This window comes from Triplophysa rosa, linkage group LG1 (genome assembly GCF_024868665.1).
Source record: "Triplophysa rosa linkage group LG1, Trosa_1v2, whole genome shotgun sequence".
Classification (NCBI taxonomy): Eukaryota; Metazoa; Chordata; class Actinopteri; order Cypriniformes; family Nemacheilidae; genus Triplophysa; species Triplophysa rosa.
Genome location: NC_079890.1, coordinates 4,527,702 through 4,547,116, shown reverse-complemented (window position 1 = coordinate 4,547,116; position 19,415 = coordinate 4,527,702). Strand labels below are relative to the sequence as shown.

The window sequence follows — 19,415 nt, the reverse complement described above, 5'->3', positions numbered from 1 at the left end:
CTTTCAGCTTCTTTTCTTGTTAGATTTAATTTCTGCTTTCTCTGAATATAATTTATCATTTTCTTGTGCATTTAAAAAATGTACCTTGTAAAAACTGGTGCTTTTTTAGGAAATGCCATTGTAATTTCACTGTACTGTCGTACGACATATGATGGAGTAATGCCCTGTTCCTCCATTATTAGGATAACGCCCTCTTGTGGCAGGGTCTTTAAAAACTACTGTCTCACAGTGCTCTGATTTGCATTTTCAAAATCAAATGCTCAGTGGCCGAAACCCATTTGACAAATAAAGAACTTTTTATTGAAAATTTAAACAACTTTAAATAAGTTCAGATTGTTAGCACATTTCATTTTAGCAAACCTCTAAACACATTCTTACTAAAACACATTTAGCATTTTGATGCTCTTGCATTATGAAACAGTAAACAGGCATCAAAAATTAAACTTTGAGCACAAATGAAATGGCTTTAAAGCAATTGTATAATTTTGCCTGAAGAATCTGGTTTTGTGTTTAAGGTTATGAGAGAGTCCGTAATGCATGAACAAATGCGTTTAAAAACAATTGAGAAAAAAAAACTGCACTTCAAAATGTTATTTTCAACCATATTATCAGGATTACTTATTTTAAGTTTTCCATACATCTAGAAATACAATCAGGTTTTCAGCAAGTAAATGCTACAATGAAAAAATAATGTCTCCTCTTGTAACCTTTCCTGTTTCTACCGGATGTACATGCAGATTCAAATGAGCTTAATAAATCCCAAAGTGCAATAAAGTCCATGAACATGAACAAGGACAAATCCTGACCACAAGCATGAACCGAGATGAACATGAAAAGATCACAATCGTACATTGAATCATTCACAACAAGGGAAGACAGAACACACTGGGGTATTTATACACCTAGAATTCAAAGTGAACAAAGAAATCCTGAGCACAATAGGGGGGGCAACAGTGAAAGAACATGAACATGACTAGCAAGAAGTGACAACTTAATCATGATACAAAATAAAAGAATAAAAAAAGACCAACGAAATCTCATTTTCAACCCAATCTTTTTTCAGTGGTGCTTTTCTTAATGAACATTGACTTAAAACAGCTTCACAAAAACATATCAGTGTAAATTACAGTCGAATTATTGAGCAGTTCCATTTAATGTGTTATAAAATTATGTCCTAATTTATTTGTTTCGAAGCACCCAATGGGCAAACTAAAGATGAATTTGGCAGAACAAAAGACTAGATAAATAAGACTTGTCTCGATGGGTCAGTTCTCTTCTGCCTACACAGTTTGAACATATAGTGTTACTGTAATACAGTGTATTCATATGATGATGCGATTCAAATTTATGGATTCAAATTTATAAATTCAAATGTATTTTCTGCAAGCTGAAGGTAAAAGTGCTAAGAGAGGTTTTTGGCTGAGGTATATGACAAGAAGGGTATGTATGAGACAAAAAGGGCATGTACATTTATATATGTTCAAACATACTGTAGAGAGAGAAAAATTACTGTATGCTTTTATGCAAATTCAGTCTAAAATCTCTTTTTGTAGTGAATCTTGTTGCTTGGCAACTACAAACCTGAGATACTGAAATGGGTTTGTCATCTGTTGAATTTTTTTTTTTTCCGTTTTTCCTATGAAGTCAAGCATTTGCACATTTTAAGAACTGTTTATTGAAAAAAAACATGATTTTTTTTACTGCAAATGAAGAATTGCGGTAAAGCTAATACTGCTCATCTGAACATTTTACGAAACAACAGGTTAGTGTGGTTTATACATTCCCCATAATTTAAATAAGAATAGAAAATAATTATACTTTTATAAAATACTATTATAAAAAAGCGTAATTTAGAAGCAAGCATTGCCAACACAACCACAAACACACAATTACTTTTTCGAACTGGTTTTCTGAACACATAATCCCCCCTCATGTCCCATTGACTGCTGCGTAACAGATTGTTCGGGATTCTGAAACTTAAAGTGTAGCGTAGATGCACATTTACTGGTATCATTGTACATGGGATATATTTTCTGTTTCTGTGGCCTTTTTTGTATTGCTGCTCTGTTTTTACAGAGCAATGAGACAGCAAGAGAGAGAGAGATAGAGAGAGGTTTAAAAAATCTATTAAACAATCATTAAATGGCTTTCGTCTTTAAATGGGTTAGAAGTCAGTTGGTCTGTTTAGTTGCAGCTCCATACATTACTAGTAACTTCCGGGAACTATTGAGAGCCTCCATTGCTGTGAAAAAGCTGTTCCATTGGAGTCAACGGAGTTGGCAGAACTCTCTCTCTCAATGGCTCTGGTTACCCTTATTCGGGATTCAAGTAGTGCCTTAAATAAATTTAAAACATTAACACTTCGTCCTTCAAGAGAAAGTCTACAAGTTTTCCAAATTGCCATTTTTGCTTGCCCCACCAAAAAACAGGCAACAGCACAACGTTGTCTGTATTCCCTTAAATTCTTACAACCATAAATATAAAACACTTTGTTAAAAACAAAACTGTCCAATAATATTTCCCAACAATACAAAGAGTAACTCCAACCTTGGACAATCAATAAAAACATAAATACAGTTTCACGACTATTACAAAAATGACAAAGAGGTCATTAAAATAAGCAGCTTTTACACATATCTGATAGATACTCTTTTTTCCAGCTGTTTGGAATAATAGTTATTTTAATCTCTTAAAATTTTATAACAGTCCTAACTGATCATTTTTAGGACAAACATCAGGTGACACACATAATGGTCGAAAGGCAACTTTTCTAAGCTCCTCTTCTAGAGAAATATTTAAAAACTGCAAAAGAGGAGGAAGAGCAGCTTTTAAACCTAAAATCAGCTGTTTTACTACTCTTACAGACCTCAGTTAAACCTGATTGGCAATAGGCTTATCTTCTGCCGATCTCCACTTTTATGTACACTGTAAAAAAATTCCCTGTTAAATTACAGTAAACAACTGGCAGCTATATTTGCCAGCACATAGCTGTAATTTTACAGCATACCTACTGTAATCTGCAACAACAGTTTATTACTGTAAACCACATTATAATTTGCACAAAATAATACTGTTATTTTAGTGTTCCTGCTGTGATTTCCATTAATTGTTTATTACCAGAGGTGGGACCAAGTCATTGTTTTCAAGTCCCAATCAAGTCCCAAGTCCAGAGAGGCGAGTCCAAGTCAGGTTGCAAGTCCTGAATGTTAATGGAACTGAATCAATATCACTTTTGTGCCCACAAAAATTACCATTATTGCTCGAACCTACAAAAGGATCTTAAGACAGCTAATCCAAAAGATACCCAAGGAATGTATTCTGTAGAAAAAAATAGTTTCTGAGCAGATTGTAGTCTCATAGTTCTTCCTTTAGCCGATAATTCAATTAGTCCTTGTCCTCCTTCATTTACTGGCAGATATAAAATTCCAGAAGGATGCCAGTGAAAGCCATCCCCCAAAAAATTCAACAAAGATCTTCTGTAATCTTTGTAAAAGATTTCTTGGGGGGTCAATAACAGTTAAACAATGCCACAGCATTGACGCTGCCAAATTGTTCACAATAAGAACACAACAGTGTCCAACAAAACTGAAAAAGACATTTGGGAAAGTATAGCCAGAAAAATAGCAGCTTCAAGCTCCAGTACACAGAGAGACTGAGAAGTTGTCCGTAAAAAGTGGAATGATTTTGCCAGTGCAGCCAAAGAGAGAGGTGCTGCAGTCCGGCGAGACAGGGCAAGAACAGGTGGTGACCCAAGCTTTGTGCCTGCTCTCATCCCCAACGAGGAAAAGGCCCTGGCAGTCCTTGAGGAAGTGCCATCAGTGGGTATCTCGGTGGGTGTAGATCTGAGAGCAGGTGTGGATACTATTCCATGCTCTCAAAGCAGGCCATCCTTGCTCCCTCACACCTCCACCCCCTCTTCCCCCACCAGCAGTGGCAGGGCTTCTCTGGCACCGGTGTCACCGCAACTGTGTGCAATCTCCATCCACCTCCATTAGGTCACACAGCACCAACAATCCGACAGGGGCTCCAGAAGTTGTCATTCTATTCGATGTGACTGCAGCAAATAGTTACATTTAGTCATTTCATTTACATTTAGTCATTTAGCAGACGCTTTTATCCAAAGCGACTTACAGAGAGTTCAGGGAGCAATAAGCGATATGTCATACAGGAGCCATAATACAATAGGTGCTAATACAAAGTTACTAGTTTCAACAAAAGCTAGACCAATACCTGTTGAGAGAAAGAGTTTTTTTTTTCATTTTGCTGTGGAATATTCACAGAAGAGATGGGTTTTAAGTAGTTTTTTGAATGTTGTGAGAGATGTTGTTGACCGGACTGAGTTGGAAGAATGTTCCACCAGGAAGTTGTGAAGGAGAATGATCGCGATTCACTGCCCTTATGAGAAGGCAATACAAGACACCCTCTAGTTGTTCCAAACCTGTATAACTGTCTTTGTTCGGTTGAACACAAAGATATTTGGTAGAATGTAAGCAACTGAAAATTCTTTGGCATCATTGACTACCATAGCAGAAAAAATTATAACGGTAGTCAAAGGTGACCCAGAATTGTTTGCTTTCCTAAATCCCCCAAAACATCTTTTGAGTTCAACAGAACAAAAAATATATACAATACCTAGGAAACCATTCAGATAAGTAAATATAGCAATAGAAACGTCTTTGGCAGTTGTTAACTTTGATTTGACACCGGAAAATAATTGGGCTAATTTTCATTCCTTTTGGGCAGGTTTTGAGGGGTCATTGGGCTGCTTTCAGGAAGCTAGTTAGTAAGATCCCTGTGACCAGCAGCAATGACAAGGTATGCTAACGTAATAATTCTATATAATCTAGTTCAGTGATGGGATGGGACTATTTTGTATTTAAATACCTTTGAATTTTTTTAATGTATTTTGTATTTAAATGTGTTTAATCTTAGTATTTTTGTATTTTCAAACTAAAATACTTTTTGCCAATCAACCTCCTTATTAGACTGCATGGATGGGCAGTGTTTCAAATACATCCATTTGAAATACAAAATACTATTATTTTGTAATAGTATTTTGTATTTAAATGCATTTAATCTTAGTATTTTTTTGTATTTATTTTTATTATATAGCCTAGTTATTTCAAGAAGTCAGCAGTCTAATAAAGAGGTTGATTGGCAGAAAGTATTTTGTATTTTAAAAAGACATTTTGTCATTTTAGAATGTTAAGTTCTACTTCTGTAGTTATTTTGGTGAAAGTAACTCAAAAGTAATACAGGAGTCATGTAACGTATTACAATTCTGAGACAGTAATATTGCAAGGTAAGGGATTACTTTTAAATAACAGTAACAAGTAATCTGTAATGTATTACAGTTTTAAGTAACTTGCACAACACTGGTCATGACTAGATGTTGCGTACCAATTCGCCTACTTATACTATGCACTAAAAGTATGTACTGTTTTTGTTATGGAAAAGTATATACATTTTAGTGTGTAGCAAAACAATATGCACACACTGGGACATACTAACAGGAAACGGAAGTGGTCGTTGTTGCCTAGACAACATTGTGGCCATTAACTGTCACACACATCAAAATACAGCTCTTCTTTCCATTTAAGTATTTATTCATTCATTGTTTCATATGTAATGTTAACTCTGTGCTTATATTTATTAATTTAGTGACGCATCACTTATTTAATTTTATTAATGCAGTGGAGCGTCACTTAACTCCGCCTACTCGCGGTGAGTTGTGGGTAATATCAGCCGTCAGAGTGTGCATCATTCTGCACTTCAAATTTCTACCGGAAGTAGTAGACCATCCGGGAATCTTTGGAATACTCTTTTCAACATACTACGATTTGGGACATACTAATTCTATTTTCGAATACTATTTAGGACGGATAGTATGCGAATTGGGACGCAGCATACTATTGCTCCTTGATACAAGTTGTTCCTAGGCACTTTCGGTATGTAAATACTGCTGCATTATATAGTCCATTATACTATGTTTTATGTTATTATGTCTTTAGATGCCAGAAGGGATGTTTATTTTATATATTTGCAAACTGTCCTTTCTAACTCTAATATAGTGGATACTGACTATGTACCACGCAAAGAGCCTTTATTTTCCTTATGTGAGCATGTTATTGATCATTGTATACTTAGAATTCTGAATTTTGTATTTTACAGTTTTACGTTATCCCATGGACATCAGTAAAGCGTTACCAAAATGGTTCTTTGAGTCTGTTGTCATTGGGAGGCGTTATCTGACTGTCAAGTTGAGCAAGGTGCTTGACACAAAGGGCAGAACAGTGGGGTTCACGTAAAAACATAAGTAGCATGTTAAAACACATTAACCAAAAACGGTGTTAATAATTTGCTGCCTCGTTTGTACACCAATGGCATGTAGTGCATATCTTTGTTGAGGTGGACTGTAAACACCTTCATCCTCCTCTTCTTCCTCCTCCGGCACAGTTGCACCTACACTGAATGCATTGTTGTGTAGCATGGCTGTAACTACTGCTACTGCACAACATCTTCTAGCTTCAGACGCAATCCTCCAGCTGATTTATGCAGGCACCGAAAACGCATCTTTCAAAGCCCAATCGAGCACTCCACCAAGTTGCGGGTGCGTATGTGTGCATGATTGTACCTGTGCTCGGCCTGCGTGGTGGGGTTGTTGACTGGATTTAGAAGATATGTTCTAAGGGGGTAGCTGCTGTCTCCTAAAAAAAAATGCCTTGCCCAAAAACTCCTCTTTCAGCTTCTTGACCGTGTGCTGAATTGGCCCACACAAAGCTGTCTGAAAACACCCCCCTGTGGTCCACCACCACCTGGACAGTGATAGCCACGTAGGCCTTATGACAAATGAAGGCCTGTTCGAGCGCTGATTGGTTGGCCATGGGGACAAGTGTCGAGCAGGATGTTGATATGCTGCAATTATAATTATAGAAAAGTTAACCTGCCATGGCAGCAAATTCAGCAGCTTTTGGATCTTGGTGGTCTAACTTTGTCAAGAAAAACTCAACGGAGCAGCCCCTAAATTCAGCTCTAGGTGTTTTCCCTAGTTCATATGTTCCGCGTTCTGTGCTATTATTGAGTAAATAATGACTCTATAGCAACATATGTTATGATATCATAATATAAATTAGGGGTTCCCAAACACAGGTATAATCAAAGGTAGGCAATCTCATGGCACACCTTTTAAATAGAAAATAGGGAAAAAGTGTGAATAATAATGTTGAGTATATTTGAATGTTTTAATAAATGCGGCTACAAGCTACATGCTTCGCGCTGTAAACGCGTCGCTTGCGCATCCAGTGTCCAAGCACAATAAACGTGTGAACTATACAAGTAATTGTTAGTTGCTGGAATAAACTTTTTTTAGGTATTTTTTTACCTCACATAACGCAGTGAAGCAGTTCCTGTAAAGAGTGAATAATTGACTGAATGATCGATATCCATGAATTAGCTTAAAAGAGCATCTTTAGCTTACTCATCACCATTACATGTGTTCACTTACTAAAGTCTAGTATGGAGTAAAATATGTTTTATCATATTTAAGTAAACATCTATCAAATTATCAATAATTATCAATAAGCTGTACTTTCTATTATTTCTTATTATTGGCTGATATTTGAAAAAGTTATTAAACTTGTTTTTGACATTATAACACTGATATTGGCTTATGTTTTTGACCTGTTTTTGTAATGCATTTCATCACCGTGACACTAGCGTACCGTAATAAAAGCTTCATCAATTACCGCCACATAAAAATGTACTACCGGCACAAGCCCAGTAGAGACTCACTCAAAGACGCTCTCACTCACGCAAACCACTCTGATCTCGCACTGGCCATGCGCACACACGAGAGAGAGAGAGAGGGTGAGAGAGAGCGAGAGGGAGAGAGGGAGGGGGTCTAAAGTGACTCTGCATTTTCTTTGATTCTCTTTGTCGACACACTTCCCCATTTATTCGTACCCATACTGTCACATATTCCAGCAACAACCAGTTCCTTTCAGCGACATCACAGATTGAAACCAGCAGAAGTATCAGATGACACAAAGACATGTGCTCTCTCTGTCTCTCTGTCTCTCTGTCTCTCTCTGTAAAGTTCATGGCACTCTCCACAAACATGGCACGAGGATCAGCATCGCACACATTCGTACTGGACAGCTTGCCAAATTCTTAGTTAAATAAACTGTTATTATTTTATACATATACGTAAGGTTTGCTATTTTGATATCAAAGTGTGTTTGTAAAAAACAACACTTGACAAATGCAGGCAACTCTACTGTACATATTGTATAAAAAATTCAATGTTTTTTTTTTTGCTTGTCCTCATGCTGTGCTAAAAAGGATTTAAAGGATGAAGTTATTTAGCAAATGTCACAATTTTAAGTAATATAAAATGTAGATGAATAGAGAAGTTTGATATTTTTAAAATGTGTATATTTCTCATCTAATTTTACATTAGATAATAGACTTACTTTTTGTTCGCAAACAGTGTGACACAATTCTGTGGGCGGAGCTTAACTGGTGGCAGAAAGCGTCTTCTCGAATATTTTTTTTATAGTTTACAAGCAGAAAACCGACTGTCTTACATTAATAGGCTTAAAGTCCGAGTAACGAGAATACTGAGAATTGTTTCTAAACACATTATAGATATTGATGAATATCGCACGTTTTAATTCAAATCCTCCCATAAAACGTATTCACATAATTCACATATAGCCTACTGGGCTGGGGACTCAGGTTGAGCGACACGAGTGGGCGTGGCTTACAGCGGATACGCCCCCAGCGTTTGAGAGCAGAGTCCTGCTTATTTCTCCAAGTTTTTGTTAACTTATTTTATTTACTTGGATGTTTTTTTCTCCATTCAAATTTGGCTGGGTGGTTAATAACACACTTTTCTGTTGTGTGACAAACTCAGAACATATATTTTAATGTCACTTTACTCAGACTTTAAGTTAACCCTTAGCTACGAAATCGGTTGTCTTAAGCTAACTCTTAGCAACAAGGTGAGGTTTCCTGACCCGTTCTTACTCTCAGATGACTGGTTGAAGTTCATGTACGTTGTTCCTTTTTATGAAATGGTCAGTTCTGGTCCTTGATTCTGATTCGTTGAGCCGAGTTCTTAGCTGTTATTAAATACCCCGATTTATAACTGCTGACCGCATTACATAGCCTAAATATAACTTTATTTACTTTATTTTATGAAACCTTGCTACAAATATGTAATAACTGTTTTACATTAGCTTCGCGTCGTGCCAGAACACAGGTTAGCTGTTATAAAATGCACTGTAACCCACTGCTTCTTGGGGCTTATTGCTTTATTAGACTCTGCAACTTAATATTACTGATCATCTTATCTGTGCACGTTTTCACTGTTTGTGGTTTTAAAAGCAGTCAATGTTGTTCCTAATATCTATAGCTTTGTAATTGCATTCAAATTATCGTTATTAACTACATAATTTATTTTGCATTTGTGTGTGATAAACAGTGGAGAAAACCTTACCTGAAATAAAATAAACACAGAGAAATGAGAATTCCGGATGATTTCGTCATTCCAGTCTGTTTGTTTAATAGCTTGTTTAGCTTAAAATGGCATTTTCAACGACCCTATTCCATAGGAAATAATACCATAATTTTTGCCATTCCTATTCTGACATTCAACAAGACAAAAACATGTTTTTTAAGGAATTGTCTCCCCAGTTTCACTCATTGCTGCATTGTTTCCACTGTTTTTCTGCCACCAGTATCCACACGGCTGCTGGCAGTGACGTAAAGGTGACGTCGACTCCAAAATGGTCTATAGGGTAACACTTTACAATAAGGTGCTATTAGTTAATGTATTAACATGAACTAACAATGAACAATACTTCTACAGCATTTATTAATATTAATTCATTTTAATTTCAGTATTTACAAATGCATTTTTAAAATCAAACGTTGTCAATGTTGGCATTAGTTAATGCACCATAAACTAACATGAATAACTGTATTGACATGAACTAACATTAACAAGGATTCATAAATGCTGAACACGAAATTGTTCATTAATGTTAGCTAATGAATTTATCAATGTTAACTAATAGCACCTTATTGTAAAGTGTTATCGATAATATTTATGTAAAAGAAGGGATCTAATTCCAGTTGCCAAATAACAACAAACTCATTGAACCCACTCTCTTTTTTCTTTCATTCTTTCTTTTATTGCCATTTCCCTCTCTCTCTCTTTCTCTCTCTCCCTCTCTTTGTCACTGTGTTTCCTCAGGATGTTTTTGAAGTTCTTCTGTGGGACTCTTTCTTCTCTATTCCCTGAACAAGCCGATCTTGTGACAGGGGGAGAGAACTCACCCAACCTTAAGTGCACACACACGCGCATTTAATATGAGAGGCTTTTTTATTTCCATATATGTTTTGCATGTACATGAACAGCCTGAGGCGGTAACTGAAACACACGTGAAGCTGTATGAAGTAAATAAGTCACAACTGCATTTGACAAAAATCTACTAATATGAGGATCAGACTGTCACGAACTTGTAGGAAGAACCCAAGCGCAGGCAGGCAATGAAGAGGTTAACAAACAAGATTTTAATTATAAATAATAAACAGAACACAAAACAAAAACCCACGATGGGGCAAACCAAACAACACTAGATACTACAACTGACAAGACAAATATAACTAAGACAATGTAAAAGAACAACACTAGACAAAAGCTAAATAACAGACTCACACTGACTCGACTTGACTTTAACTTGACTAGACTAGACTTGGGATAGAGACAAGAACACCATACACAACGTAATACACCAGCACAGGACAATGAAACATGAGGGTATATAAAGGGAAGACAAACGAGGGATAACGACACAGGGCAGGTGTGGGTAATCAAACACTAAGGGAAAGATAAGGAGGAAACGAGAGGAGCGGGGCCAATGACGAGACACTGGAGAGAACGCATATTATTGTCAAAAGGACAATAATATGTTTCTCTCCACACATAACCAAAGGCTTTGCCATGGCTCTGCTACAGGACCAAGAAAGACATGACTAAATGAAGCAGAGCCATGACACAGACTATCAGATCTTATGTCTAAATATCATTCAGCAACAACAACAACTGGGGCATGGCCGCATTCATTTTGAACACACTATTAATACATTTTTACAGAGCTCTAAAAAGACTGGGTTATTTTATGTTCATATTTGACCCAACAATAGGTTAAAACAACCCAGGTTAATTTATAACCCAGTGGTTGGTTCCTTCCCTGTTTGACCCAACTAAAACCCAGCATTTGTTAGAGTGTTAATGCTACTATGCTTACAAACATTTGTTATCCTCTGCAGCAAAGTATTTGCATTTCCAAACAGCTGCTTTGACTTTTCCATAAATCTTGCCATACGTCTAAAATACATTCAAATGGCATTATATTAGGCATGATCCACTTTCCGCTCTCTGTAAAGCATAACATTATTTTTAATGCTCTACCACACTCTCCTTTCTTTTGATATTTTAATGTCAAATTATCACAAACTCAATCATCATTAGGATGTTTTTATGTTTTTACGATAAATAAATTAAATCAAACTCTTAAGTATAAATTTAGAGTATTATATTAAATACTTATAATAACTCTCAATGGACACTCAAAGGCACTGGGACACACCTCTTAATTAGTCGTTCTGAAGAGCTCAGAGGATTCAAGTGTGTTCTGTAATGATGCCACTTTTGCAATAAGTCAGTTTGTGAAATTTCATCCTTGCCAGATATTCCATGGTTGACTAAAATTGGTATTTAGGAGCAGTGTTGGGTAAGTTACTCTGAAAAAGTAATTAATTACTAGTTAGTAATTACATATTCAATAGTGTAATTAGATTACTGTACAAATTACTCTCTCCAAAAAGTATTTAATTACTTATTACTAATTACTTTCTATATCCAACATCAACCTTGACTAGAACTTATTCAAGGATAGACTTGAAACGGGTTATTTAATTCATTCAAATAAATAATAAATAACGACATAAGTTATTCTTATTAACTGACCAAAGTATTCAAATGTGAGAAGGATACATTACAGCATACATTTTAAAGTTAGACTTATAATTTTGATGTCATTTCCACTATTGAATATATTACACAAAGTATTTAGTTTAATTACATCAGAAGTAACTGTAATTAAATGACAGTAAAAACAAGAGTAATCCCTTACTTTACCTTTTCAAGGGAAAAGTAATTAAATTACAGTAACTAATTACTTAGTAACTAGTTACACCCAACACTGTTTAGGAACAGTAGCAACATGAAGCGGAAGACCACTTAAACTCACAGAGTGGGGTCACTGAGTGCTGAGGTGCGTTGGTGCGTGAATGTCGACAACGCTATGCTGATCCCATGGCTGAAGAGATTGAAACACTGCCATTAATATCAGCAAAAACTGTGCTGGGATGGAGTTTCCATGGCCAGGCAGCTGCATGCAGGCCTCACATCACCAAATACAATGCCAAGCTTTGGATATACAGTAATGGTTTCACGATACAGTTTACAGTGACTTCAAAAATTAAAAAGAGTGAATAACACTTGATGTGCATTTCTTTTTACTTCATTTTCTATAACCAGAGTTAACAAATGTTGCTGTGTTTTTGCCAAAGGTTTTTAACACATATTAACATTTGGTGGTTCAAATAGGTCTCTCATCAAGTTTTTAAAGCATTTGTTTTATTTTTAGTGGATGCTTTTACATAGTAAGTACCATGTTCTGGATTGTTACATCCATAACTGTACATATTTTTCATAAAAGGGCACATGAAAATTAAAATAAGTAGCTTTTTTACGTTCTATGAAGAGGCATCCCTTCACCATTTGTTGGGTATTATTGCTTCAGGTTTGTGCGTTTTCATTCACAAAAATCCAACAAAGTTTGTCGTCTCCCAAAAATGGTGTCACATCCATAACGCATGTTTATTCCCCTTATTTTTAAACTTGTGCATAGACTGATGTTTTTCTGATGTTTAAACTCTATCAACAAGGGTTTAGTGAAACATAAACAGATGGTTCAGTATATTGGTAACGAACACATTCTCTGAGTGTTTTTATGTGTATATATATATATATATATATATACACATATCTTTTAAAGAAAATTATCTGAACTCTTAAGATTAGAAACATCTGAAGAGTTCAGAGAAGAACACCAACTAATGCATGCAAGGCTGAACTAATAATATCGAAAAACATTCAAATTCTGGAAACACCGTAACTTTCCCTACAATACACTGAAAAAATAACTTGTAGAATTTACTTAATAAAATCCTTGTAAAAAGTTGTACGAATAATTTTCAAAGCAGAATAAAGTAAATTCTACTTATTAAATACATTTAGTATTTATTAAAATAGGCCTATTAAGTAAATATTACTTAAAGTAAACAAAAAAGATTACGTTGAACAAAAACATGTATTTAACTCAAACTTCACGGTTCAATTTTTACAACATAGATGGTCCAGTGAGAAGAGTTTCTGTACTGGCATTAGCACAGATGCTCAATAAACAAAATAACACACTGCATAATAATGTGCCTCCCTCCGCCTAGGCACAAGCACCGCTCTTCTGAACAACAGTAACAAACCCAAATTTTAAAATAACACATAAACTCTACTAAATCTCAAAGATAAATCAACACAAACCAGTCTTTCTTTTTACTGAAAAACACTTCAAATGACAGTTAATCTGGAAAATGAATCTCCCAATGCAGGCAGATGCAAAGCAAGTTGGGAACTACAGATCAACTGCCAAGAAAGTTATATCTACTAAAATTATGTAGTCTCAACACAAATAAATACGTAAACTTAATTTGACCAATTTAAACAGGTTTAACATAATAAAACTGAGTTAGATTTACTCAATAATTTGTTCAATTAAAATTACTCAAACAAAATCATTAACATTTTAACAACCAAAATTAGTAGATTTCATTCAATTCTTTATATTTTAACTCAAATTTTTGGTCAAAACAGAAACATAATTCTGTTAAGTATATTTGATTATTTTAATAATTTCTTTTCATAAAATCTACTAAGGCACATAATCATTTTTTTCAGTGTGAAGCACATAAAACCCAAGAGCTGAGACCTAAAACCAGTCCCATCTGCCAGCTGGCTCTGAAACTTCAGACTGAACAAACCCAAAGAATCAGAATAAACCAATTTACCAAAGACAGTAAAAAAGTGTACTTATTGTGTCTTTTGTTATATGTTTAAAGCTTTGACAATATTGTAATAACACGCAATCGTGCCAAAAAAGTATCTTGAAACGAGAGAGAGAGAGAGAGAGCGAGAGAGAGAGATGCGGATGTGGGATTCTGTGGAAGAGAAAAGGGGGAGGGATTATCTATCTGACCGGATAGCAAAGTGACATCAGGCTTGAAAAATGTGTGTGTGTGTTGTGTGACCGAGAGCGTTATACTTTTTTATTTTTAACATATTTATTTGTGTCTACATAAGCAATAGACCTATGTGAAGAGTCAAATTTACCATGCCAATACAATTATTTATATCTTGAGAAAAAGAGAAACAGGCAGAGAGAGAGAAACAGAGGGAGGGAGGGGGATTATAGGGAGGAAAAGGCGTTTCCATTATCAAACCGGCGACGGTCAGTATCACGCAGGCACGGCGGAGTGAACGGACGAGCAAAGTTTCCCGGATCAAATCACATCACATCCGTTTACAATCCCACCGAATGATTACACTGAATTACCCAACATACCACAGTTTTGCAGATATTTGCTGATGTTTTGAAGCAGTGCTGAACTATAGCTATTTGGGAGGCGAAAAGCGCGAAGCGGATCTCACCACACCGGGAACATCATCCCTCATCATCATCATCAGTAAGTCACGCATCCATACATCTATCAACCGAACCAATACTACCCTGCTTTTACTATGTCTCTCTAAATGTACTCATTTACACTTTTTTTAAACTCATTTACTCGCACTTCTGGTGTAATATTATGCCTTTTTTCGTATTATTTTCATCGCTGGAATGAAGCGCTTGATGGCGGTAAGATAGATCTGATGTCACGGGTGCGCGCTCCGGTCATTCGGAATCAGAAGCGGAATGAGCTTTTGGATTAAAAGAACAGTCGTTAAATCTGCGACGAAAGTCAATTTGAATTTTTGGTCAAGGATTTACGTCATGGATTAATGAATTGAAAATTTTTATTCCAGACATTTTTTCCGATTCGAGAAAAGCTTCATATTTCAGCGATCAGATTTGTCCTGTTTTCTTCTTGCATATCTTATATGTAAACGTATATAGTGCATTCTTCTACACCGAGTACGTTTTCAGCACAATGCAGCCCGTTTATTTCAAAAAGTGCCAGCAATAATACCGTGTTCTTATTAGGAATCCAAAATAGAGCAGAGGAAATCGGTGCCTGGACGAAGAAGCTCACGAGACAAAGCCTCTTCCTCTTGGACTGTCATGCTTCCCTTTTCCTTTCATAGCTTATTTTTCTTCTTGAAGGAAGTCAAACCAGCCATATCTAGAGTGTGTATGTGGAAAGAGCCGATGCATTTGCCAGTCACAGGTGTGTGTGTTTCCTGCACCTGGCAAATGGGAATTCTCTCTCCTATCTCATGCATTGATTTGTCTTTTGCCTGTGGGGAGAGAAGCCGGCAGCTCAGCAGAAACACACTTCTCGTATCCTTTCCTCTGTGTTAGTGTGTGTGTGTGTGTAAAGGAGTGTGTCATGCTGCAGTTGTTTGCTGGCAGAGAACAAAGTCGGTGCTGGAAACCTTGTTTTACAGAAACTCGAGACCAATAATGAGACAAACCCCATAACAGCTGTTTTCTTCCGTTCCTGGCGGTCTTCAGCCTCTTGTCCCCCCAACAGACTCATCAAATGATTGAAATGTAAACCATTCCATTCATCAATTATGTATTAACCTGTTGTGGCAAATCTTTCAACCTTTGTTACCCTTACTGCGGTCTCCGGATGTGTGTGAGAGAGAGTTCTGGCTGAAGTTTCGATACCTGATATCTGACTGAAACGCCTCAGGTATTTCCTATCGCCCATTGAAGTCGCAGGAAAAGTATGTCACCCTTTGTATTACCTGGATTTCTCAGTCACAAAAATGTAGTCACAACAAAAGCAGTTAAGCATTTGCTTAAATATGCCAAACGATGATAGGTGTTGATGTTTATTGAACACTTAATGTGTCAAGAGGATAAACTGCTGCAGGATGCCTGATAAACATGGGAATTTATTTTTCCATTTGATGACAACAGGCTGTATCTGCCCTGAGGCATCAAACAGTCCCAAACCATGATGTCCTAGACTCGCACTGTTTTTGTGTAGTCATCGTTGAGCATTCTGTGCCTGACGTGCAGTCAACCTTCCCAGCGAGAAGAGCGACAGAGTTGAACTTGCTCCATTTTTAGACAAACTGGGATGGTGACGACTGATGGCGTAACACTGTCTGACACAGAATGATAAACGAAAGCACTCGATCAGAAGTGCACTAGGGACATGAGAGTCTCTCTTGAGTGCTGTTACATAACCTCTATTTTGGGGTTGCCGTGTTTGTTCCTCTCACGGTTCATCTCTTGAGTGACGGGTCTACATCCAGTTTAGTCTCATTCACAAATCCGAGCTGAATCTCTCTGCTGCCTACCTCTCGACAGGAATATAAACGGAAAAAACACAATTTTCTAGACTACTCCCTTCATCCCAGTCACATTCCAGTTTGTTTGGCAGCACTGGTGTTAGTAAAGTTCAGAGTTTATGGGAAAAGTGATGTTCACCGCAAACAAAATGTTTTTAAAGACCAGTGCCCGGTTTCAGGAAACCCCTTAAGTTCAGAAAACCCTTAGTTATGGGGTTAAGGGAACCCTAAATGAGAAATGGGTTGCAAGAAAACACCTAAGGGTCCACTTAAGGAAACCTTAGGTTGTCAAAGTATTTACCCTTAACTGCTAAAGTGTTCCCTTAAGTTCTGTTATGCGTTGCAACAAAGTCCTTAAGTTACTTTTCTACCTTAAAAAAATAAGGGACCGATATAGCTCCCTTAAATCTCAAACGCAATGAATGATATCATGTTCTTTGAAGTGGAGAAAGTAGTGACGCTTATTTTCAGAGATAAAATTACACTAATTATATTTAAAAAATATCAGTTTGATGCGTTATAGCATATTCAGAGGGTGTTTTTTTCTTTTTGCTTATTTATCTAAAATTCTAGCTTTAGTGTCGTTGTGTCGTCTTTTTTCCTGTACTGATAATATTGTCCGCAACCGAAATGTTTTAGGGGCTGAAATGTTAAATTTGTGGTCTATTAAAGTCAATGGCATGTATGTTTTATAGCGTAACTATGGCAACCGTTGTTCTCTGCTGCCATGTTTTGACAGAAACTATCGTGGAATCCTAAGTATTGACACTTAAGGGCATAGCCGCGGGAAGTGGGGGTACTGCGGGTGCTGCAGCACCCCCTGGCGTCGAGCGAAATAAATAAAGGCAGAGACTATTTGCACCAGGTCCGCCCCGCAATATGTGATTGGAAAAGTGTAAGAACGACTTCATTTTGAACAATGACTCCAGTGGCGTAAGGTGTAAAGTCTGTATAACGTGCCACAGGAGGGGGGTTCTAAGTCAACTCTCGCATTTGTTTTCAATAAATGTTATTTAAGACTTAAAATTCATTTTTATTCATAAAGTTTAGGGTAAGGTTAGGGGTGTAGGGCTTTAATATCTTAATAAGTTGCCATCATTTTAATAATTTTATAAATATAATGATTTACACACTGTTAATACTGCATAATGTTTAATGCACAACAATACTGAGGTGCAAATAGCAATGTTATCTGCCACTATTTATAAGTATCAATAGCATCCAACTACTATTTCTACTTAATCCAAAGAAAATACAGCTATTTTCGTTTAAAGTAAAAAGCCTTGCTGCCTTTGTAACATTACTCTGTGTAAATAGACATTGTGTAGATTTGGTCTGTTTTTCTATTATCATCACATTCCTAACCCACCAATTTAACAACAATACTCTTGTGAAATCATGATAAACTAAAGCCTGGCTCAGATTACAGGATTCTCGGCCAAATTTTACCCCGATTTTCCCCTCCCGAGAATCTTTGAAAAAAATCCTATCCATGGCCTCGATTGGCTCCGATGTTCGGTCCAGATTATCACGTAAAGTGAGGCATTCACAGATCACATTTTACACATCCCGATCTACTCCGAGAACAATCGGGGCCGCCCCGATCACATCAAACATGTTTGATATTTAGGATTTCAAATCGGGGTGATGACGTTGGTACAGTACTTTTACAACAACCAATGAGAGACAAGACTGCAAGATGATGGAGTGACTGACAGAACTTTAAAAACGTAAACCCCAACAGCTGCTGCAGAGCAGTGCGTTGAAATGTGGCAACAGAACAAATATGAGATGTCCCAGTGTCACAAATACACACATTGTTTACATCAACTTTCGGGTGAAATCACGCGATGTGCACGTTCTCGGGTACGATAATCTTAATATTATCTTGTAGCGTGTGATGAGCCAGGAGTTTCGAATCTTTTAGTATGAACATGATTAAGATTTGAAATAAGAGAATCTGTCAAGATTCTCCTTATGTGTGTGCTGCAACCAGATTTTATAATCGGTCAGGATTTTTAAACTCCTGTAGTCTGAGGCAGGCTTAAGCTTTGCTTAGTGTTTAGTGACTAAATGTAAAGCAACGTGCGGGCTTGGTGACGAAGTAAACTTAAAAAGCGAATAAGAGAAATCTCCAGAAGGACTTCTCAGCATCACTCTCAGTGATTTTAGTCAGTGTGCACCAATGCATCAAAGGATTATAAAAGGAAAATGTGTGGAACAGCTTTTGAGTGACAACCAATCTGCCCTGTGCGATCCCACATAGACACACTGATAAACATACACTCAAACAATCACAAGCACAAACAACACCTCTCATAACTCACTCACTTTTCAGCCAAATGAAATGTCTCGCTGGGAGTAATTGGATTTAATAAGACCTGATTCAGTTTAGACCTCTGCACTCAAACTGTGCTGCTACTGAGAGCATCAGCCAGGGAGCGAGGAGAAGATTGTGCCTGTGTGTTGTGGTAGGTGTTGGTGTGGGAGTATGAAGGAACGAAAGCATGATACACCGCCTGCTGTTTGGATTCAAATAAATAGATAAATTAATGTCAAAGTATCAGAGTTCTGTTTGTTAGTTTACATAAGACTGAACTAATCTTTGTTAGTTTACAGAATATTAAAGCGATTCTTCTGTTTACTGACTATTGAATCCTCCTAGTAGCATGTCCTTGTAAACTAACGGTACTGTTAAGCTTGTTGACAAAATGTTTATATGCTCTCCTCTTGTAAGTCGCTTTGGATAAAAGCGTCTGCC

General features: G+C 36.8%; 1 protein-coding gene across 1 annotated transcript in view; it reads left to right on the top strand.

Annotated features, from left to right (window-relative positions):
• The first annotated feature begins 14,610 nt into the window (after nucleotides 1–14,610).
• LOC130561625 (astrocytic phosphoprotein PEA-15) overlaps nucleotides 14,611–19,415 on the top strand; it is a 41,269-nt gene continuing 36,464 nt past the window's right edge. The window contains exon 1 of the mRNA XM_057346081.1: nucleotides 14,611–14,874. The gene's annotated coding sequence lies outside the window, so the exon portion shown is untranslated. The remainder of the gene's footprint in view (nucleotides 14,875–19,415) is intronic.